This window comes from Haliotis cracherodii, unplaced genomic scaffold (assembly GCF_022045235.1).
Source record: "Haliotis cracherodii isolate W230 unplaced genomic scaffold, xgHalCrac1.p SCAF_1, whole genome shotgun sequence".
Lineage (NCBI taxonomy): Eukaryota > Metazoa > Mollusca > Gastropoda > Lepetellida > Haliotidae > Haliotis > Haliotis cracherodii.
In genome coordinates this window covers 22,949,689-22,972,827 of record NW_027266264.1, presented here as the reverse complement: position 1 = coordinate 22,972,827, position 23,139 = coordinate 22,949,689, and the positions used below count along the sequence as shown (strand labels likewise).

The 23,139-nt window shown below is 43.4% G+C and overlaps 1 protein-coding gene across 3 annotated transcripts in view; it reads right to left on the bottom strand.

Moving 5' to 3' along the window:
* The window catches only part of LOC139474525 (neuroglian-like), a 67,207-nt gene extending 45,480 nt beyond the window's left edge, over positions 1 to 21,727 (bottom strand). The window contains exon 1 of one of the 3 annotated variants that reach the window (XM_071257637.1): positions 21,709 to 21,727. The gene's annotated coding sequence lies outside the window, so the exon portion shown is untranslated. Of the gene's footprint in view, positions 1 to 9,227; positions 9,364 to 21,708 lie in introns of those variants that run through there. The other 2 variants (XM_071257629.1, XM_071257597.1) reach the window with 2 other exon arrangements.
* Positions 21,728 to 23,139: the final 1,412 nt, after the last annotated feature.

Below are 23,139 nucleotides of genomic sequence, written 5' to 3'. Positions count from 1 at the left end.
TCATCATGACATGTCGCTGTATTTTGATAACTATATACCACACAGTAGATATAGATTACATAGATAACGCATCAATGTCTCCACACCGTCACGGCCAGTTATACACTGTTTATACATGTATTAACATCTATTGATACCTTTGAACCTTTAAAGGAATGCATGACTTTATCTTGGTGCGTGATGTTTTCAACGTTGATATAGAGAGCCCATCGTTTTTCTGTAATGGCGACATGTGTTTTACGTTCCATGGTGTTAATTAAAGTCATTACACACGTTGAAATGGATATAGATATGTGCAATGGTAGAATAAGCTTGGATGTCGTGGACCAACGCAGACATTTCTCATTTGGGTTAATGAATATTCCTCGGAATTGGTTGTGTGTGTTACAGCCAATGTGTAAATTTTTTGTCTGAGTCATTTTATCAAAGGGGAAGTGTACACGCAAAAATCACTTTCTTTCTTTTTCTAAACAAAACGCAATTTTAGAATTAGTTAGTATCTGTGTTTGAAAATATACACTCATTTTTTTTCACAGTGAAAGTAGGAAGCTCACAATAGTGTGAAAGTGATATGCCGTTATGAGGCCTTCGTTTTACGAGCGAAATAGGCCTGAGTTATCCCCCTTAGATTATGACGTAATTGGTGCCAATTCAACTGGGTCCCTGTCTATTCTCAACGCAAAAGATATCAAGGACCAGTTTGCGGTAAAACAACATGGTCTACGACACACTGCGGCGCAGTGGTGACTCAGCATAACACAATTCTGGCTGGCATCTGAGATGCTAGAATCACAAAACTGTACCTACACCACGTGAAGCGGCTCTAACAAAGCATGATGACGTCATAATGTTTATCAATTGGCACCAATGACGCCATATTGCAAGGGACATAAGCCATGGTGTTTTTGTTATGGAAATAGAACACTTGGTAAATGTGAAAAATATATATCGTTTTAGTGCAAAAAATATGTTAATTAAATATGATGTTTTTATATTTTTGTCTATGACACTTCTATGTTAACACTTTTAATGTGGAAAAAGTACAAGAAAAAAAGGTTCATTTCCGTGTGAACTTGCCCTCTGACCGATTTTACACATTGACTGTAACATATTTACGTCCTGATACCCCTTTTTATTCTGATTTAAAGTTCGATCCGTTTGTATATAAATGCAGCCACCCAACAAGTAGTTATATTTAATGTAATGTTAAACGAGCTACTTTGCCAATCTCTGTTACCCCCATTTTATTAATTATTCAGATTTAATAACTAATAAATATCACTATGTATGTAAATTATTCATTTTTTAATAAACATTTCATTTCTAAAAAAATAGTTGTTATGTAAATATTCTGCATATATAACAATATAACCAATGATTATTTATGTTTAATGTTCTAATATATTTGTCTTTTAATTATAAGTATGTATGTGTCTCGTATAAGCCTGTTGTGGCCATTCTCTCTTCTCTTCTGTAAACACATAGCAAACTGGGCTTTATGTAGCCTGTCTCAGTCCCACATTCAAAGTATTTTTACTTTTGATTTCATACAGGGTTAGTTGTTGATGATTAAAAAAATAATGCTCTCGTCATTATTTTTTTTAAATGAACATCAAACTTGCTTCACTGGATATATACAGAAAGTATATGTTAATAGCTCAGGGCTTCCCCTCCACTCAGCTCTCTGGGTAATGATACAGCCCTAAATGAAGCAAGTCTAGATTTGCCATTGTTTCTGAAACTCCATCTCACATGGGCTTCTTTCTAGTTTAAATGTAGTTGCTTGTTTCAATTAAGATATATATATATTTTCCCATTTCAGAGACGTTATAACGTTATTCTATAGACTTTAGGCAATTATGTATGTAAATACAAGGCTTATCACATACTGACGATCTCGGGGAAGTACAAATATAATGCTGTACTTTACGTGGAATTTATCAATGCAATCATTTGTTTCCTTTCGTCTGAAACAAAGTTCAATGTACAAATTCCGTGTTATTTATTTGTCACATTGTGATAACAACAATGGTAGTTTCATAATGATAAAGTTTACACAAATCTGGCTAAATTAAATCTAAATTTAAACTCAATCAAAGGAAACGAAGTGCTGAGAGGAAACACACATGGACAAAGACATGAAAGTGATAGATGTGTTCACCACTTCCGGGTCTGTGTATGTGTGGATATGACACACAGACAGTGACGTAAGTCACACACATGCGCGGCTGGTGAGTGAAACAGGAGCAAGGTCGCCGAATCAGGTGACGTCATGGAGAGCTCGACAGGAAGTCACACACGTGTGATGTAGCTCTTTATCATTAGTATATGGCAATATATGATACATAGACTATGTATGTATTTAATTGCATTGCACAGCAACTTGCATCACACTGCATGGTGTCGTCTTGTAGCCCTCCAGCTCTTAACACATACCTTCTGTGGTTGCACCGTCACGTACATTGAGATATTTATATGCCAAGTGAAGCTAGTTTGATGTTCATTTTAAAATATTACATTATAAATACGAGAGTGTTTTGCTTTATATATAATCAACAACTAACCTTTATGGTGTCAGTCTAGTGTGGTAGCCCTGTATGAAGGCATGTCAGCCTACTGTAATAGCCCTGTATGAAGGCATGTCAGCCTACTGTAGTAGCCCTGTATGAAGGCATGTCAGCCTACTGTAGTAGCCCTGTATGAAGGCATGTAAGCCTACTGTAGTAGCCCTGCATGAAGGCATGTCAGCCTACTGTAGTAGCCCTGTATGAAGGCATGTCAGCCTACTGTAGTAGCCCTGCATGAAGGCATGTCAGCCTACTGTAGTAGCCCTGAATGAAGGCATGTCAGCCTACTGTAGTAGCCCTGTATGAAGGCATGTAAGCCTACTGTAGTAGCCCGGGGCTTCCATGTGACGAGTCAATGCTTTAACCACTCGACTACCCCTCCTCCCCCATGTACAGAAAAGACAGTCCCATGGTGAGGATTATAATTTTAGGCAACGTGTTATTTGAGGTCTACCAGCCGTTTTGTATGACTTGATGACTATCTCTAATAGGTCGGAATCTACATGACACCCCGTGGATGACACCCTCACGTCATACACACACGTGTAGAAGCCTAGGGCTAAATTTCTATTTGATTTGTCACTCTTTGCAAGAAAAAAGGATGTATAAATATTTCAAGAATGAAATTTTGGCACCCGCGACCAGAAAAAAACATTTCATGACATCTAGCATATTGCACTCGGGCAACAAGGCTAGGCATCCCCCGTACCACAGCCCTGAAGGACGAGTCCGTTTTATAGGGCATGGTTTGGGACAGGCAATCCTGCACTGAAGGACGGGGCGCTTGCGAGTGTCAGACCCATCAATGATCATTTAGTTAAGAGTACGGGTAAGTCTCACAGACTGTAGCTTCCCCGGGCCTAGATCGATCTCATAAGAATGATTTATAGAGCTATTTCCTCTTTTGTATTCCGTATTGATTAACACTTGTCGTAATTAGATCAATTTTGTTTACATTGATAGTCCAGTCATAAACATACAGCTACGAGTGTCCAAGGCAAACGGGACAGTCAACAGGTCTCAGACGTTAAATCTAACTTTTGTTTGTTGTTTAACGCCGTACAGCAATATTCAGATGTATGACGGCTGAATGGCCCAGATAATCCAGTGATTGGCATCATGAGCACCAATCTACCCAAATGGGATACCCGTCACTGCTAAAATATGTTCGTAACATTCTACGAACAATGTCTATGAACGGATCTGCGCTAGGAGTGAGTGAGTGAGTGAGTCGGGTTTAACGTCGCTTTTCACAGTATTGCAGGTATATCACGGCGTGTCAGCTTAATGTGGGAGGCAAGCCCGAAGTGATGAAGGTCTCAAACGTTTTTTTTCCACTTCGGTGAAACCCACGAAGGGTATGGTGCTGACAATTCTAGAAACATAATCGGGGCGAACCGGGATTCGAACACACAATCATAGGTTTCTGGCGTCCCAAGGGATTTGCACTAGGAAGTGTACCGAACCACTAGCGTTGCTGCTTCTAATAGACAGTAGACAGCTGTACGTCTAGCACGCGACAGACATAGTCCGATAATCGTAACTCATGTTATTGACATTCGGCGCCGAATGGAGCGGATGGGTTGGGTTAACGCGGCTTTAAACAGAATTACCGTATTCCAGTTATATTGCGGCAGGCCAGCTTGATGTGGGGTAAACGCACGAAGTGATGCAGGTATCAGACGTTTTCCACTTTGGTGAAACCCACGAGCACGTGTATATGGTGCTGACAAACCAAGAAACATAATCTTGGCGAACCAGTATTCGAACGCACCATGATAGGTTTCTGGCGTGCCCAAGGGACGTAACTGTGCACAGCAAATAACGGCGCCTCGGACGACAGCTACTAGTTGTGAGAGTGAGTGAGTGAGTTTGGTTTAACGCCGCTTTTAACAGTATTCCAGTTATATCACGGCGTGTCAGCTTAATGTGGGAGGAAAGCCCGAAGTGATGCAGGTCACAGACGTTTACCACTTCGGTGAAACCCACGGGCACGGGTATGGTGCTGACAAACCTAGAAACATAATCGGGGCGAACCGGGATTCGAACCCACAATCATAGATTTCTGGCGTGCCCAAGGGACGCAACTCTGCACAGCGAATCGCAGCGCCTTAGACGACTGGGCCACCCGCGCCCCACTAGTTGTGAGAAGTTGCCGTGCTTGTATCATGGTATTCAACGCGTCATACCGGGGGCACGGCGGGACACACTGTGATGAATGGGGTGTTCAATGTACGTAGTATAAAGCATATCCGGCAGTCAGAGGGGAAGCCCTGACTCTTAACATTGCTATATAATTGACTAAGTCACACTGCCGGCAAGGGAAAACGGAGGCGAGGAGACTTCATCGTTTCCCGAACAAAGTATTGATGAGTGTATAGAGCTTGTTGTACAGGAAGTACGACACCTGCATGTAACGTGCACATATTGCCATATAAGGACAATGAAGTGCACACCCTGTAGTATGCATTATTACAAATCAATTGTGCTCAGGTTTTAGTCTATAGTCATCCACTCCTATCCTCTTCCATGCGCACTTTGGTTTTGAAGAAACCTATAGTTATATACATTTCCAAGTTTTATAGGGTTTTGCAGTTCAAAAAACTATATTATTGACTAGCGATCACAAAGTACACCACTCCTTTGACACAAAAGTTGATTCCGCGCATGCGTCTCCTAAAAGCATGTAATCACACACTCCGCATTCAGACAGGACATATAATTTATGTGACCTATTTAAAGTGCATTCGAGTTCTTAAGATGCTTTATTATAGCACGCATTCAGACGACGCTTCGTCGATACTGCCTGCTTATAGTGATCGTCACCGACCTTTTATACAGGATTTTGTATACGGAATGTTCCCGACTCGGGGCTAGAAGTGTGGCCGTAAATACAATGTTCTGAGATTAAGTTTGTGAGTCATATAGTTCTTCTGTCCTATAACAGCATTATATTGTTGTAGGTGACATCCAGGCTCTTGTTTATGCCCCAACCCCGGACAAAGACACTCGTGAAAACGCATCCCTCAGGCTGAAAAGCTGGGAAGAGTTTTATTACAGCTGATGAAAAACACGAGAGAAATTTAAACTGTGTCGCTGAAGACATGGGGGTTAAAATGGGCGTCCTTGTCGTGCGTTTTCTTTAAAAAAAATTGATACCGCTTGAATCATAGCTAAGAATCGCCAAGAAGCTGAAAATTGTCCACTTCGACTATATCGGTGTAATTCAGGATATTTATATTCTTAGTGAGGGATATTGGTTTTTCGCAGCTTTTAGCAATATTCCAGCAATATCACAGGGGTAGACACCAGAAACGGGCTTCACACATTGTACCCAGGTCGGGAATCGAACCCGGGTCTGCGGCGTGACGAGCGAACGCTTTGCCACTAGGCTACCCGACCGCCCTGATATTTTGAACCCTTACCTTTTAAAGTGCATGATGCGCCCAATTTATAATGTGCTCAACTCTCGGAAATAAAATTACAAAATAAATTATAAAAAGTCTCAATCGCATTCAAACCAGATATTTTTTCCTCAAGCATATAGCTGTATCGTAACGGAGTAAAATGTCTAATATTAATGATATCGAAAACTATATTTCTCGGATTTTGGTTGTTTTCATTAAAACATGTTACAATGGTACAGAGGTATCTACAAACTGTAGGGTTTTATTGTATGTGTATATAACTCTGGCTGTTATATCCGCCTGTTTGTGGTTGATTGGTTGGTTGGTTGGTTGGTTGTTTAACGCCGCACTCAGCAATATTCCAGGTATATGACGGCGGTCGGGAAAAATATTCGAGTCTGGACCCGACAATCCAGTGATTAATATCATGAGCATCGGTCCACGCAATTGGGATCGATGACATGCATCAACCAAGTCAGCGAGCCTGACCACCCAATCCCGTTAGTCGCCTTTTACGACAAGCATAGTCACCTTTTACGGCAAGCATGGGTTACTGAAGACCTATTCTACCCCGGAATCTTCACGGGTCGTGTGCGGATGAGTGAGTTGGGGTCCACACTGCTTTGAACAATATTTCATTTTTATCTGTGAAGTGAGGTAGGTCAAAGAGGTTTACCATGTTGGTGAAACCAAACAACACGGGTATGTTGCTGACCATGGATCACAGAGGCGGCGAATCTGGGATTCGAACTCACGATCCTTTCGCAACAAATAGACACAACTCTGCACATCAAAATGTCGCTATTTAACCAGTTTAACAATTTGTATTTACAGTCACCGTGGCCTTCATAAATCGCACAAACCACTAACAACAAATAATCCCGTACTTATATTACGGTTGCCGGAGTACTCTACAATTGCCCGAGTATACTTGAATCGCTACTGGTTTCCTCAAGTGACCGCTCACGTACAGCCCCGATAAGTTACTTCCCCTTGTTAAGCTCTATCTCCGGTTACAATTTCCCGATAAATTCCAAGATATAAATATAGAAATCTGACTGGGTTTCAGACCATATTGTACGTCAGTTTAAGTTACCGCCTGTTGTCATTCTGTTATATCAGATGATGAGGAAGTTGATTGTGAGGGGCACTCCTGGCAGCTAACTTTACATGCACGCCATTGTCTTTTCTCATAACATAGGCCAGTTTCTATTTCTTATGTAAACAACCGAATGATAATGATTAAAGTTTATCTTATTATGTGCATATGGATTAACTATTTAAAACTATCACATTGTTACGTTTACGGCCTGAAGTTCGTGTTTCATGGCTTGAGATTCACGTTTATGGCTTGAGATTCCCGTTTACGACTTGAAATTCCCGTTGACGGCTTAAAGTTCATTCTGATGGCTTGACAATCACTTTTTCGGCTTGACATTCACGTTTTCGGCTCGACATTCACGTTCATGGCTTGAGGTTCACGTTTACGACTTTACATTCACGTAACGGGACTATCAAACAGGTAGCACTGTGAAAACGGCATAAGCCCGGACTAGCACGAAAAATACACGCACACACACACACATGTACCCCCCCCCCCCCCCACCCCCCACCCCCACGCGCGCGCGCGCGCACACACACACATATACACAAGTAAGTTATATGTTGAACGCGACGCTACCCCTCAGCCACTATGTCATGCATGTACCTCGATGATACGTCATACCTGTTTCAGCCCTATACTGCTGGCAGAGAACACCCCCCCCCCCCCCCCCCCCCCCCCTTGTCAAATACCAGGTAGATCTCATTTGTCATCTCGCGATGTGAGGGCAGAGACTTACGTCACAGCAGCAAAACTACAGCTACCTGCGGCGATTCATCTTGTGAATTTTGCCCCAAAAATGTCATATCCCTTAAGCGCATATTTCATACCTGTGGGAAACAATGTAATCCCCATCTTATAATGACCCCGCTATCATAGTATAATCTGAGCGGAGAGTGGAGTATAAGCCGCTTATCCTGCCCTTCATTATGGCGGGAAGTATGACACAATCGCCGACAAAAGAGTAAGTGAGTATGGTTTTACGCCGCTTTTAGCAATATTCCAGCAATATCACGGCGGGGGACACCAGAAATGGGCTTCACACATTGTACCCATATCGGGAATCGAACCCGGGTCTTCGGCGTGACGAGCGAGAGCTTTAACCACTAGTCTACCCGACCCCTCCGGCTCCCCCCATCCACCCACCCCGACAAAAGAACGTTTATGGCATACATAATGGTATAAAACAGGACACTCTGAACAGTATGCATACACATAATTATAGGTATTGATATTGTGTTGTGTGTTGTTAAATACTTTTTATATGAATTGAAATTGATTTTAAGAAATATTACCTGTCAGGAATGTCAAGCAGCGATTAAGTGTAAGCTCGAGATATGAAAATATTTTTTATAAAAAAATGTCTGAAACCTGAACATTACTTACTTAAGAAAAAAATCCCTGTTCAAAGCAAGATATTAAGGTCAATTGAGAGCTGGTTGGGCGGGCCAACAAACAGATATTGGTCGATGGCTAAATGTTCGCAAAGAATACACGCACATCTGCATGCACATTTTGTAATTTAAATTTGATTAAAAATTAATGTTATGTCATATTAAAATGTCCATTATATAATGAAATGAGAAAAGTTTATATACCAAAGAGATATATTGCAGAGTGTACATTCAATTCATTTCGTATTTTAATGTGTGAAAGCCCAACCTCCGTTGCAGTTAATCTGATGAAGTTCTGTAAACTAGCATTATATTTAGAAAATCACTTCTTTAACAATGCCATTCCAACGTTTTAATGATATGTACCTCTGTTGCCTATTGCCAATTGTAAAGTTGTGTACCCTTGTAGGTGGCCCTTGAATACAGTACACAGAGTTGACATTGTAAGTTACGTTAATATATATTTTGATATTGGTATATACTTCCTATTAGTAGTTTGAATAGAAACAATCCAGTTGTCTGGATGTAACGATTCACTGAACACGAAAAATGTAATGAAAATGAACTGTAAAGAATTCTCATGTCGGTATGTATGTACAATCGTTAATTTATGACTACACACGTGTTTTTGTTGAGTCTCTCTATATTCCTTTCCTTCAGAGTGAGAGGATATAACGCCACGAGGCCAATCTCCAGTCAAATTCAAGTTCTAGATATCACAGATATTCTACAATGGTAAATACTCTGGAATTATTACCTACCATAGCGTCTTTCGTATCCCGGTTGGAATGGTGCGGGATGGCACAGCCGTACAGTCAAATACTAGTAACTCTCACGAATGAGGAGGAATTCTGTGTTAAGTTAGTGGTAGTGTTGATGGCGATAATGACGTCACTTCCGAAATGATTGTGCCCAGGGTAATTGTAATAGAATGGATATATTATACCCTGGATACTCGAGAATGGATTGTTTCTCGAATGGCTTGAATCAAATTTGATAGGACTGCCAACTGACCAAGCTACACAAGAAGTAGAATATATGGCGACCTCGCCATCTAGCTATAGGACCTATAGTGTAAAGTTTCATCGCATGAATCACCGAGACAGTTGGTTTATTCGCATAGTGTCGCTCACACCTGGGTTGGTATTTTGATACGCACCTGACATGTCAACCTTTTCAAATAATCAAGAACGTATATGTATGGAGAGGATATCAAATCAAAACATACAATGGACATATTTGTTTCATTTCACCTGCTACAAGGCATGTCCTCCAAATGTCGAATTTCAAACCTATCCCATTAACGAGAACGACGCATTATCTATCTACTTTGTCGTTGTGTGTTTTCATGAGCAGGTCTGTTGTCAACACTTGAATGACGAATAATTATCTCCGGTTATTACACCCACTGCAGTTACGTCCCCTTCATATTGACAAGGGGCTTCACGAGGTGGTCATTTTCTAACGTGACGCACACAAGTCCATTACAAATGATTGAAGCGGTCAAGAACACGAATTGCTATTAACGATGGTCACTGCGCTCAGCGAAGCAGAAGCTATTTAGACGATACCTAATGATCCGGGATTATGCCCCCTGACGCTAGCAGGTGTGGCTGTGACCTTATAAGGTTAGGTGGATAACGTTAGGCGTTACTGTTGTCCAAATTAATTGGAAAGCTGTGGAGAAGACAATGCGGTATTACAGCAACCCGGATACTTGAAAGGAATGTCAGTTTAAATTTCGTATCCCCGGAAATATAAATGACGCTAAAACTACCTGTTCAGTCACAGTACCACGGACCTAAATAGCATGTAAGTCCGTGACCGCATACAATCTAGAGGAGATGGGTACGGTTGTGGGGAGCGTTATTTAACTATTTAGGACTGTGCAAAGGAATTCATATGGTAATAGACATGAAGAAACGATTGACATACATTTATCCTGCTGATTAATCGATGCAAGTACCGTGTAACTCAAGTACACGAACATCGATTATATTATTCAGCTATTAATGCCTCCACACCGTGAACACCAACGAATCAGCAACTGGCGCTAAACGTCGACTACAGCAGTTGTTTAACAAAATCAATGCAACGTCAAAAACTTTATAACGGCGGGTAATTTTTCTTAGTGTCATTCAGTCAAGCATGCAATGCGGACATGAGTTATGTCTTGTGGGGCGCACCTCCCCGGCGCCAGCTGCAGAGTGCAGGGAATATGTGCTACACTGGTGCGTCAGGGACATCTCAGCCGGCTGTTGGTGTAGATGTTGAGTGGAGAGTGATGCTCTCTAGGCGTTTGTTTCTACCACGTATTGCAGACAACGCCGGGCGTGTTCCCTCCGGTTTTGAGTGTGTACAAAACACCATAATATTTGTTTGTCTGCTGTATGTCATGCCCTTATAAGTCACCGTGACTCATACACATGCGCTGCGGTTAAAACTGATCTGAACTTGGGCATCTAAAACCTGTTACATCCAATTACAGAAGCTTTTATTGTGCTGTGCCAATTGTAAGCTGTGAAATCAAATATGAGAAAAAAGCAAGTTGAAATCTATCCTATATATTATTCAAAGGTACACATTATATAGGCTCCTTGTTTCAATATAGAACTCTTGGGTACTGACTGTTCATGTAAGCATACAGAACACGCCTAAAAGGCCCGGATTTTATTCCCTTATTGTTCCCGGACGCTATTGACCGGGCACCCCGCTGTGATCTGGCCGGGTTGGTTTTGAATTATTCATAGCAACAACACCAGACAGCACTATAGCGTCAGGTGAGACCAGCTGTTGTCTTACCTGGGCTAACGTATAAGTCACAACAGTGCAACTCCGGTGGTGCATGGGGGTCTTTGAAAACCACTCAGACGTTCAAACACAGAAACTATTTACACGTGTTAGGGTTGAAACGGTAGGAAAATAAATACTCGATTACTCGAAGGTCATCACACAAGGGTACTCGTATTGGAGGCCGCGAGATTGCGAGGTCGCTGAGCGAGGACACATCTTGCGGGGTTCATATAGGGAGGTTTACATTTAACATAGGAACTGCCAAGAACGCAAATTCAGGGGGAGAAAAACTAACATCTGAACTGAGGATAGAAAGTAAGAATAATCCGATGTCTAAATAATACAAACTTTACAATTTACTTCAATAGATTTCTTATAGCATAAACTAGTTTTCAAAAAAACTGATCTCTGCCCACATAAAGTATACACATATGTAGCATGGGGGGGGGGGGGGCTGTAAAAAATCTACGATATGTTCACGGAACGCAGTTGAGATAATACCCCGGCATATTTACGGCATTATTAATTGGATTGTAGTTACTTTTTACAAATTCAAAATTCATATTCCCCGTATTTTCAAACACATTTCGACCATTGAATATGTATGATGCCATATTTAATTATACATACATAGTTATTATAATATAATATAGTTAATATAGTTGTTTTAAGGACGTCATTACTGGTATTAAGTTGAATAATGAAACATGTGCCTTTATTATCGCCAATCATGTGTAGTTTGTAAAATGGTGCCTTGGTCTTGGAGTTGAGCATGTTGAGGAGAGTCTATTGTTTTGTATTGGTCGATGTAGAACTTACGATCAGCTTTGAATGCTTCATCTTGAGAGGGTTTCTCATCGTTGAAGTGGTGCTGGCTATAAAGGCCAACGGTATGCCACAATGTGAACATACAGCTTTTAACTTGTCCTCAAAGATATCAAAATATAACCATACGTTGTCTGTTTGTTTGTTTGTTGTTTAACGCCGTACTCAGCAATATTCCAGCTATTTGACGGCGGTCTGTAAATAATCGAGTCTGGACCAGATAATCCGCTGATTGACATCACGAGCATCGATCTATGCAATTGGACTATGATGACATGCATAAACCAAGTCTGCGAGTCTGACAACCCGATACTGTCAGTCGCCTCTTACGACAAACATGAGTTTCTGAAGACCAGTTCTAACTCGGATCATCTCGGGGACACAGTATAATGAACAAGGTACGACTGGTATATACACTACTTGCTCTGCACTCCCGAGCCTGTCCCCACGGGATTCAACGGCAGAACAAATCACCTGTACAAAGTTCCTGTACCCACTGGGATTCGAGGACAATGTATTCAAGTAGATCCCCAGGACATTTGTTTTCTATGGGATTCCGAGGAACAACACTTAACTACAGTACTCATTTTGTATCCATGAATATTCCCCATGATGATACACCGGTAGACCACAAGGAGCCCTAGAAACGAGATGTCCCCATGCTCGTCCCACGTTGGGATTAGGGTCAGGTGAGTCCCCAGTACCCAGTGCTGTTCCCAAGGTGGATCCAAGGGCAACACATGTCGAGATGGAGATTCCAGGAAAATTCGCCCTCAGTACTTGTGGAAATTCAAGTGGGAATTCCAGGGCAATATGAGTTCCCTGTATCACGTACTCTTGCTCGCTAAAGGTCAAGGCAGAAAAGGCTTCGGGTTATTTACCCTTATCCCCGTGGAAAACGTGTGGAAGAGTAGGCCGAATGCCAGTCGACCCGGAATCGGGCGCTCCCTACACATGCTGAATGTAGATGCTACTTGATGGGTGGTCACTATCCTTGCTGAATGTAGATGCTACTTGATGGGTGGTCACTATCCATCCTGAATGTGGACTCTACTTGATGGGTGGTCACTATCAATGCTGAATGTGGACGCTACTTGATGGGTGGTCACTATCCATGCTGAATGTTGACGCTACTTGAAGGGTGGTCGCTATCCATGCTGAATGTGGACTCTACTTGATGGGTGGTCACTAACTATGTTGAATGTGGACGCTACTTTCTGGGTGGTCACTATCTATGCTGAATGTGGACGCTTCTTGATGGATGGTCACTATCTAAGCTGATTGTGGACACTACTTCCTGGGTTGTCACTATCCATGCTAAATGTGGACGCTACTTGCATGGTGGTCACTATCCATGCTGAATGTGGACGCTACTTGATGGATGGTCACTATCAATGCTGAATGTGGATGCTACTTGATGGGTGGTCACTATCCATGCTGAATGTGGACGCTACTTGCTGGGTGGTCACTATCTATGCTGCATGTGGACGCTACTTGCTGGGTGGTCACTATCCATGCTGCATGTGGACGCTACTTGCTGGGTGGTCACTATCCATGCTGAATGTGGATGCTACTTGCTGGGTGGTCACTATCCATGCTGAATGTGGATGCTACTTTCTGGGTGGTCACTAACTATGCTGAATGTGGACGCTACTTTCTGGGTGGTTACTATCTATGCCGAATGTGGATGCTACTTGATGGGTGGTCACTATCCATTCTGAATGTGGACGCTACTTGATGGGTGGTCGCTATCCATGCTGAATGTGGACGCTACTTGCTGGGTGGTCACTATCCATGCCGAACGTGGACGCTACTTTCTGGGTGGTCACTATCTATGCCGAAGGTGGATGATACTTGATGGGTGGTCACTATCTATGCTGAATGTGGATGCTACTGTCTGGGTGGTCACTATCCATGCTGAATGTGGACGCTACTTGCTGGGTGGTCACTATCTATGCTGAATGTGGACGCTTCTTGATGGATGGTCACTATCTATGCTGATTGTGGACACTACTTCCTGGGTTGTCACTATCCATGCTGAATGTGGACGCTATTTGCTGGGTGGTCACTATCCATGCCGAACGTGGACGCTACTTGCTGGATGGTCACTATCTATGCTGAATGTGGACACTACTTGCTGGGTGGTCACTTTCCATGCTGAATGTGGATTGTATTTGCTGGCTCGGTCCCACTTGAAGATACCAGTCTGTGCAGATTTAATGTCAGCATTACCCCATGTTTTTTTATTATAACTCACACATCTGGTTTGTCTGGTCCATTGTCGATCACGTATGAAATCAGTCGCAGTTTATTAGTTAAACATGTTTCAATAAACTACCCCGTATGGTTTCTGGGCTAGAACTAGTCGCCATGGTCTCAACCTATCTTTGTCCAAGTCTGCAAGTAAATGGATCTGGTAGTCATGCTCCTTGATTTAGATCATTGCGTGTCATCGTACCCGAGGACGTTGCACGTTGCTCAGTATATCAACCACTTGGTTGTCTGGTCACATTAGATTTTTACAGCCGTATAATTAAACTCACCAATAATTGACGCTAATAAAATGTCATCTAATAATCAAGATATCCGATTTCAGATCATAATACCTTATCACATATGTATGTAACCAGGAGAAAGTGTCTGGAGGTAATTCCTACAGAGATCGATCATTTTCAGAAGGCAAACAGCGAGAGAAAGTCCTTGGTAAATAGTCAAATACACCAGGGAAATCTACCCTGAAAAGGACAAGCATCTTGAAGGACAATGTCAATTAAATACACCCACGGACGAAATACAGTTACCACAATATCACGAGGGTCTTGAAAGTAATCATTTATGTAACTTAAGTCCGTGTTTGTGACACACAGAGAGGCAACTCCAGAATCACCAGCGCAGGGTCCATGGAAGACCTTCACCTGATGCAGTTGCAATATTACTTTAGGGCGAGACGACCTGATCATTGGAGACCGATTCGAGGCGCCTCTGATTGAACATGCCCAATCATCTAATTGGTCTTCGATCCTGTTGCCGGTCACTGAAGGCACCTCATCTGTACCCGGGGGTCATCACTGCACACACACACACACTCAAGGATCATACGTCACACAACATCCCAATGTGGTGTGTGGACCTTCATCTGAACTGCCTGATCACCGACACGCGGCGGTGTGAAGCGATTTAACCCCCAGGTCATGTGAACAGCCACCCACCTGTGCCTGGCAGTACATTTGGTGTGGAGCCCTTCACCTTCTCACCCCCGTGAGATAACTCAGTAGTTCCACCCACTATAAGCCAACATCACGCCTCCCAGACATACGCTGTGTATGGTGTAATAGGAGCTTACGTTACGTATTCATAATACCTCGGGTATCAAAGGAGTAGTAATACTGCATGATTTCACCGCATAGATCCTTCCGCGTATAGTTCGGCGAACGTTTTTTGAGAAAGGATATATGTATGTTTTATATAGATTAGGGACTGGGACAGAGTAGTGGTCAACCGTTGCATCTCTTTTGACAGTATTTGACACATCTTTCCTATGTAACATCTCTTACACATGTCATGAATTGCTTTGAGGTGAATCGCTTAGGGTAAACGCCATTTTGAAAATATTTGAAAAAAGAAGAAGCTACCTCTCCAAGTTTCGGCTTGAAGCTGATTGGGGGGGGGGGGGGGGGGGGGGGGGGCACGGGTGGCCCAGTCGTCTGAGGCGTCGCGATTCGCTGTGCAGAGTTGCGTCCCTTGGGCACGCCAGAAACCTATGATTGTGGGTTCGAATCCCGGTTCGCCCCAATTATGTTTCAAGGTTTGTCAGCACCATACCCGTGCTCGTGGTTTTCACCGATGTGGTAAACGTCTAAGACCTGCATCACTTCGGGCTTTCCTCCCACATTAAGCTGAATACGCCGTGATATAACTGGAATACTGTTTAAAGCGGCGTTAAACCCAACTCAATCACTCACTCACTCAATTGAAGCTGAAGGAGAGTGATGCAGGTCGTAGATGTTTACCATCCAAACCTACCAGCTACGCGATGGCGCTGACAAGGATGGAGCGAATTTTGTATTCGAATCAACGATCGGCAGATCCTGATACGGCTAAGGGATGCAATCTCCAACCGTACCCCCTGATGTGCTTTATAACACACAGGTGAGTCCACCTTGACGACTTGACCCACCGCACACTGCCAGTTCCGCCTCATGCTGCACATGTGGAATCTTGTCCTTCTCTAACAAATATATCTTAGCGCTACGTTTTAAGGCATAACAGCTAAATTCGTAACGTGTTTGTCTATTGTTTAAGCCGCAATATTACAGCTATGTAACTGCGGCCTGTAAATCGAGTCTGGACCAGGTAATCCAGTGATTGATATATTGTGCATCGTATCGCGTCGTTGGAGCACGATGGCACGCTATCAACCATGTCACCGAGGCTGACAACCCGGTCCATTAGTCGCCCAATTCAAGTATGACGTTGGTGGCTCCTGACGTTGGTGGCTCCTGACGTTGGTGGCTCATGACGTTGGTGACGTTACCAAGCAGTAGTCGAGTCGGGACAGCACCATGGATCTAACTAGGTGATGTGTGGCTTCAGAAGATGGCGTATATATTGACAGTGTTCCCGGTATGGTGGTACCATTATCTGCCAATCTTCAGGTACAGAGGTGTCCTATAGAAGTAAAGGGGATTTTGTACGCAATATATTTTGCGCACAGCAAATTTAACTATGAACAATGTAGTTTTGGTGGCAGACAACTTCCTTTTTTTCAACTGTCTGAATTATTGTTTTGAGGCAATTTCAGGTACAATTAATTTTTTTCGATAAAACCCAAGGCTCAGCCCAGAATATCAAATGGTCGGCCCCTTAAGGAACTGGGCTCTGATCCGCACAGTGCATCGCACCTGTTGGTCTCCGTCGAACACTACCCCACACTGCCTCGCACTAGACACACGCTGACCTCTTGTTTCCGGGGTACTTATTGTTGAAAGAGGTGTAACAACCAGTTCTTGGACGTGGTAACTGACTCACACACGTGTGCAGAGAGGAGGTGCCGATATACAATGTGATACACGTGTGCTGAGAGGTCTCTGTGCTCGGTGAGCGTGATACCGATGTACAAGGTGATACACGTGTGCAGAGAGGTCTCCGTGCTGGGTGAGGAGGTGCCGATATACAAGGTGATACACGTGTGCAGAGAGGTCTCTGTGCTGGGTGAGGAGGGTACCGATATACAATGTGATACACGTGTGCTGAGAGGTCTCTGTGCTGGGTGAGCGTGATACCGATATACAAGGTGTATACACGTGTGCAGAGAGGTCTCTGTGCTGGGTGAGGAGGGTACCGATATACAATGTGATACACGTGTGCTGAGAGGTCTCTGTGCTGGGTGAGGAGGTACCGATATACAATGTGATACACGTGTGCTGAGAGGTCTCTGTGCTGGGTGAGGAGGTACCGATATACAATGTGACACACGTGTGCTGAGAGGTCTCTGTGCTGGGTGAGGAGGTACCGATATACAATGTGATACACGTGTGCTGAGAGGTCTCTGTGCTGGGTGAGGAGGTACCGATATACAATGTGATACACGTGTGCTGAGAGGTCTCTGTGCTGGGTGAGGAGGTACCGATATACAATGTGATACACGTGTGCTGAGAGGGCTCTGTGCTGGGTGAGGAGGTACCGATATACAAAGTGTATACACGTGTGCTGAGAGGTCTCCGTGCTGGGTGAGGAGGTACCGATATACAATGTGATACACGTGTGCTGAGAGGTCTCCGTGCTGGGTGAGGAGGTACCGATATACAATGTGTATACACGTGTGCTGAGAGGTCTCTGTGCTGGGTGAGGAGGTACCGATATACAATGTGATACACGTGTGCTGAGAGGTCTCCGTGCTGGGTGAGGAGGTACCGATATACAATGTGATACACGTGTGCTGAGAGGTCACTGTGCTGGGTGAGGAGGTACCGATATACAATGTGATACACGTGTGCTGAGAGGTCTCTGTGCTGGGTGAGGAGGTGCCGATATACAAGGTGATACACGTGTGCTGAGAGGTCTCTGTGCTCGGTGAGGAGGTGCCGATATAGAATGTGATACACGTGTGCTGAGAGGTCTCTGTGCTGGGTGAGGAGGTACCGATATACAATGTGATACACGTGTGCTGAGAGGTCTCTGTGCTCGGTGAGGAGGTGCCGATATACAAGGTGATACACGTGTGCTGAGAGGTCTCCGTGCTGGGTGAGGAGGTGCCGATATAGAATGTGATACACGTGTGCTGAGAGGTCTCTGTGCTGGGTGAGGAGGTACCGATATACAATGTGATACACGTGTGCAGAGAGGTCTCCGTGCTGGGTGAGCGTGATACCGATGTACAAGGTGATACACGTGTGCAGAGAGGTCTCCGTGCTGGGTGAGGAGGTACCGATATACAATGTGATACACGTGTGCTGAGAGGTCTCTGTGCTGGGTGAGCGTGATACCGATGTACAAGGTGTATACACGTGTGCTGAGAGGTCTCCGTGCTGGGTGAGGAGGTACCGATATACAATGTGATACACGTGTGCTGAGAGGTCTCTGTGCTGGGTGAGGAGGTACCGATATACAATGTGATACACGTGTACTGAGAGGTCTCTGTGCTCGGTGAGCGTGATACCGATGTACAAGGTGTATACACGTGTGCTGCGAGGTCTCCGTGCTGGGTGAGGAGGTACCGATATACAATGTGATACACGTGTGCTGAGAGGTCTCTGTGCTCGGTGAGCGTGATACCGATATACAATGTGATACACGTGTGCTGAGAGGTCTCTGTGCTGGGTGAGGAGGTGCCGATATACAAGGTGTATACACGTGTGCTGAGAGGTCTCCGTGCTGGGTGAGGAGGTACCGATATACAATGTGATACACGTGTGCTGAGAGGTCTCTGTGCTGGGTGAGGAGGGTACCGATATACAATGTGATACACGTGTGCTGAGAGGTCTTTGTGCTCGGTGAGCGTGATACCGATGTACATAGGTCTCTGTGCTCGTTAAGCGAGGTACCAATATACAAGGCGTATACACATGTGCAGAGAGGTCTCTGTGCTGGGTGAGGAGGGTACCGATATACAAGGTGATACACGTGTGCAGAGAGGTCTCTGTGCTGGGTGAGGAGGTACCGATATACAAGGTGATACACGTGTGCAGAGAGGTGTCTGTGCTGGGTGAGGAGGTACTGATATACAAGGTGATACACGTGTGCAGAGAGGTCTCTGTGCTGGGTGGGGAGGTACTGATATACAAGGCGTATACACGTGTGCAGAGAGGTCTCTGTGCTGGGTGAGGAGGTACCGATACACAAGGTGATACACATGAGTGTGTTTGGGTTTGGGATACCGTTAGGATATACATAAGATACACATGCTACACCTACTCAGGCTGACATGTCCTCTCGCCCATAGGCCACATCTTGTTAGATAAATATCATAGGGTTTACGAAGTGGATATGAATTGCCGTTATGTAACATACCCCTAACGAAAACCAAACAGGTTTTTCTCAGGGGTGCAGACTTAAATTATCAATGTAAATGATAACACAGTTCACGAAGCTTCACCATCAAACTGACCGTAATGGTAAAACAAATGGAAAATATCTTTTATAATCAATATTAAAGTCAATTCTCTGCCACCAACGGTGGGCACAGCCCGTCGCCTAAAACAGGCACAAGGGATAAGATGACTTCGCGTGACGGAAAGCTGTCGGGGGTTCATTATTACCCTCTTGTCATCACATAAATACTATTAGCTTTGTGTCTTAATGTTTTTAATGTTTTTCGCTTCGTTATCAGGCGATCTTTGTTGTCAGAGACATCTGCAGTTTCTGACTCGTGGCAGAAACACAGAGGCTGTATTGAAGCGGTGTTGCTTTTTCAATTATGGATACAACGACAAAGGCTGGATTCATATTAGACGGAGCAATATAATCAGAAAACGTTTCAGCTTTGTTCATGTGTCAGTTAAGCTACTAACCTACCGGCTACACACAGCTAAAATGACACAAACAGGAAATAGCTAGTCGATGGTGATGATGTTGAAACGGATATCCCAGTTCTGTTTTGGACTTTAAGTTTACAGTGTTTCAGTGACTGTTTTCAGCCCAGTTACGTTTGTAATTTCTTGGTCAAATCCCATGGGCGGATACAGCTTTTTTTAAAAGGGCGGGTGGTGGTGGTGGTGGTGGTGGTGTGTGTGTGTGTGTGTGTGTGTGTGTGTGTGTGTGCACAATTAAGATCTATTTATCGTCTTTGGTGGTAATTTATACAGAAATAAAGATTTTTTTCGAAATAAAAAAAAAAGGGGGGGGGGGGGGGGGGGGACACCCCCCTCTGTATCCGCCCATGAATCCTATTTGATTTTGGCCGGGAATTTATATGTAGCCGCGATGAAACCCTTGTTCGTCGAAAGAACCGACTGAGGAGTGAATGGTTACAATGTGTGATTCGGGTGCGTCCGGACTTATACCGTTTTTTTTATAGAGCTAACTAGCTTACTCAGATACCATGCCGCAGTTTTAACACCCCACTCAGACACAGTATACTGACTCCGAGCCGACCAGTTCTTGTTTTAGCCCCCTAATGCCGAGCGTCAGGCGGGGTAACAACAAGTACCATCTACTAAAGTCATTATGACGCGGCAGGAGATCGAACACTGACCTTCCGCTCTCCGGGCAGACGCGCCATCCACAAGACCACTGACGCGAATAAAGAAAACAAATCCTACATTATACATTTTTACTTTTCAGGCTATTCAACTGCCTATATTGCAATAGTATCTCACTAGTATTACTAACGCGATAGTAAAAATGACCTCGATGATCTGAGACCGATCCGATATAGCTGGATTATGGTTGACTCTTACGTAAATAGCATTCACTCACCGAGTACTGCCCTCCTTTCACTACGAACACGAATATGCAGAATCACCCCGAATCGGAAATTCGAAATTCGTGATGATTTGGCCAATAAAGCAAACTTTCGTGGCTAATCGGGTTGAAAAATATGAAGAATGCCAGGAATGGGCTAAGAAACGTGTACGAATTACATGATTCATGTACGGATCATGCACGAATTGTAAGAATCACCTACGACTTAGTTGCGAATATGCTGAATGTTGTTCTTACTTAATTCTTACATGATTCGTAGTTGACTCGGGACATTCGTGGCTGTTTCGGGATGTTTTCGGGTTGAGGACAAACAATTTTGGGAGCCACGAATCGCTAAGAATAGCCAAGAACGCAAAAGAATCGATTACGAAGCTGTTACGGAACATGAGAATTAATTACGAATGGATTACGATACAGCCATGAAATTGTAATTCGGGGACCTTTCCATGGAACTTTTTGACAAACAAAAACTTTCTCGCTGGTTCGACGAACTCCCGCGAACTGTACGTATGTTTGGGAATCATTTTAAAATTCATTTAAGAACTTCAAGAAATGATTGAGATTTATCTTCGAACATGAAAAAGTTCCTATTCGGGGTGATTCGGGATATTCGAGGTCGAAGTGAAATGGGGGCATGAAAGCATGATATATTAAGTAAGTTAATTCTGAAATAGTTTGATAGTGATACATGCACCTACCTCCTACGTTTCAGCTTCCGCTGTGAAATAAAAGTCGTGGGGTTCAACGGAAAGCTAAACGTCACCCTATACTGTGTCATTTGTGTCTGTCCTCACTCTAAGATGAAACGCCATGACACAACTGGAATAAGGATGAGAACGCTCACTATTACCAGTCTATAAAAACTGCGCCTCGGTTGACTAATTCGTTGAATATCAAACAACGTGTATATTGAAACAACAAAACAGAAACTGAAAGTAAGAAATGACACATTTGTGATTCGCCGTACTAAACGCCCGGACTGCGCATTAAGATAGGACCACTGATGCTAATGAGTGAGTGAATGTTGTTTACTCATGTGGCATTTTGTCACAGCGGATTGTAACATTTAGGTCGGGGCCGAGCAATCCAATGGTGAATGGTATGATCGGGGAGCAATGTCATTCTAGCAATGATGTCATATATTGAGACACCACGGCCGGGTGGACGCTACCGAGATGGCTTTCCTTCTTGACTATTTTTAAAAATAATATATTTCAAATGAGTTCCACTCTACTGAAACGAATGTAGTACTTGTCTTTAGAATGATATTAGATATTCAGTCAGTCAATCAATCAATCAATCAATCAATCAATCAATACTTTATTCAAGTACTTAAGAGGCCCCAGGCCTATAGTACATGTGACAGAGATGTTGCACACAATTTTAACTATTATTTACAAATTTGGTTCTATATAACAGTGCGTGGAACATATACATGGCTAAGTTTTGTATTATCAATTTATCTAGACTGTTTAACAATTGTCGGAATTCCCCAATATTTGGATAATTAAAGTAGTATACAGGAATATTAGATATTAAATATTACATACAATTTACATGCATTCACTTGGTGCTAATCGGTTTGTGAAGCGTGGGAAGATTCCGTATGAAAGCTTGAGTGGAATAGTCCTGAGCTATATCTAAAGATAAAACTAACAGGATACCGAAAAGAGGCATGCAGGTGGGATGTTAGTCTTTCTCACAGATGACAGAACATATTTTACATGAAACGTTCGCCCACATTCCACTCTCATCCTTCCCCTCTCAGCTCTATTATACTTATCCCCTTTTCAGCTATAGTTCTGAAATTAAGTGACTTGAGGGTTCCTGTAATATTCATGGGTTCATTTGTAGAATTACGTTTATTTAGCTATACATAAATGTATTCAAGAACTGCATGTTAGCCTAGTGGGATGTTGGTGTGGCGCTGTCAGGTGAATGGGGTATGAACTTTCGGGCTCCCAACTTCAACATCAATCATGGATGCGCGTGGTCCCAATCACACATGCCCTGCTGATCTCAGTAACTGTCCTTAGATGTTTAGTCTGAGTGATTCATGCCGTGGTTCTGGGAGGGAATCATCATTTCGTCTCTCGGAACATCCTGCTCTTTCACATAACTTCTTTAGA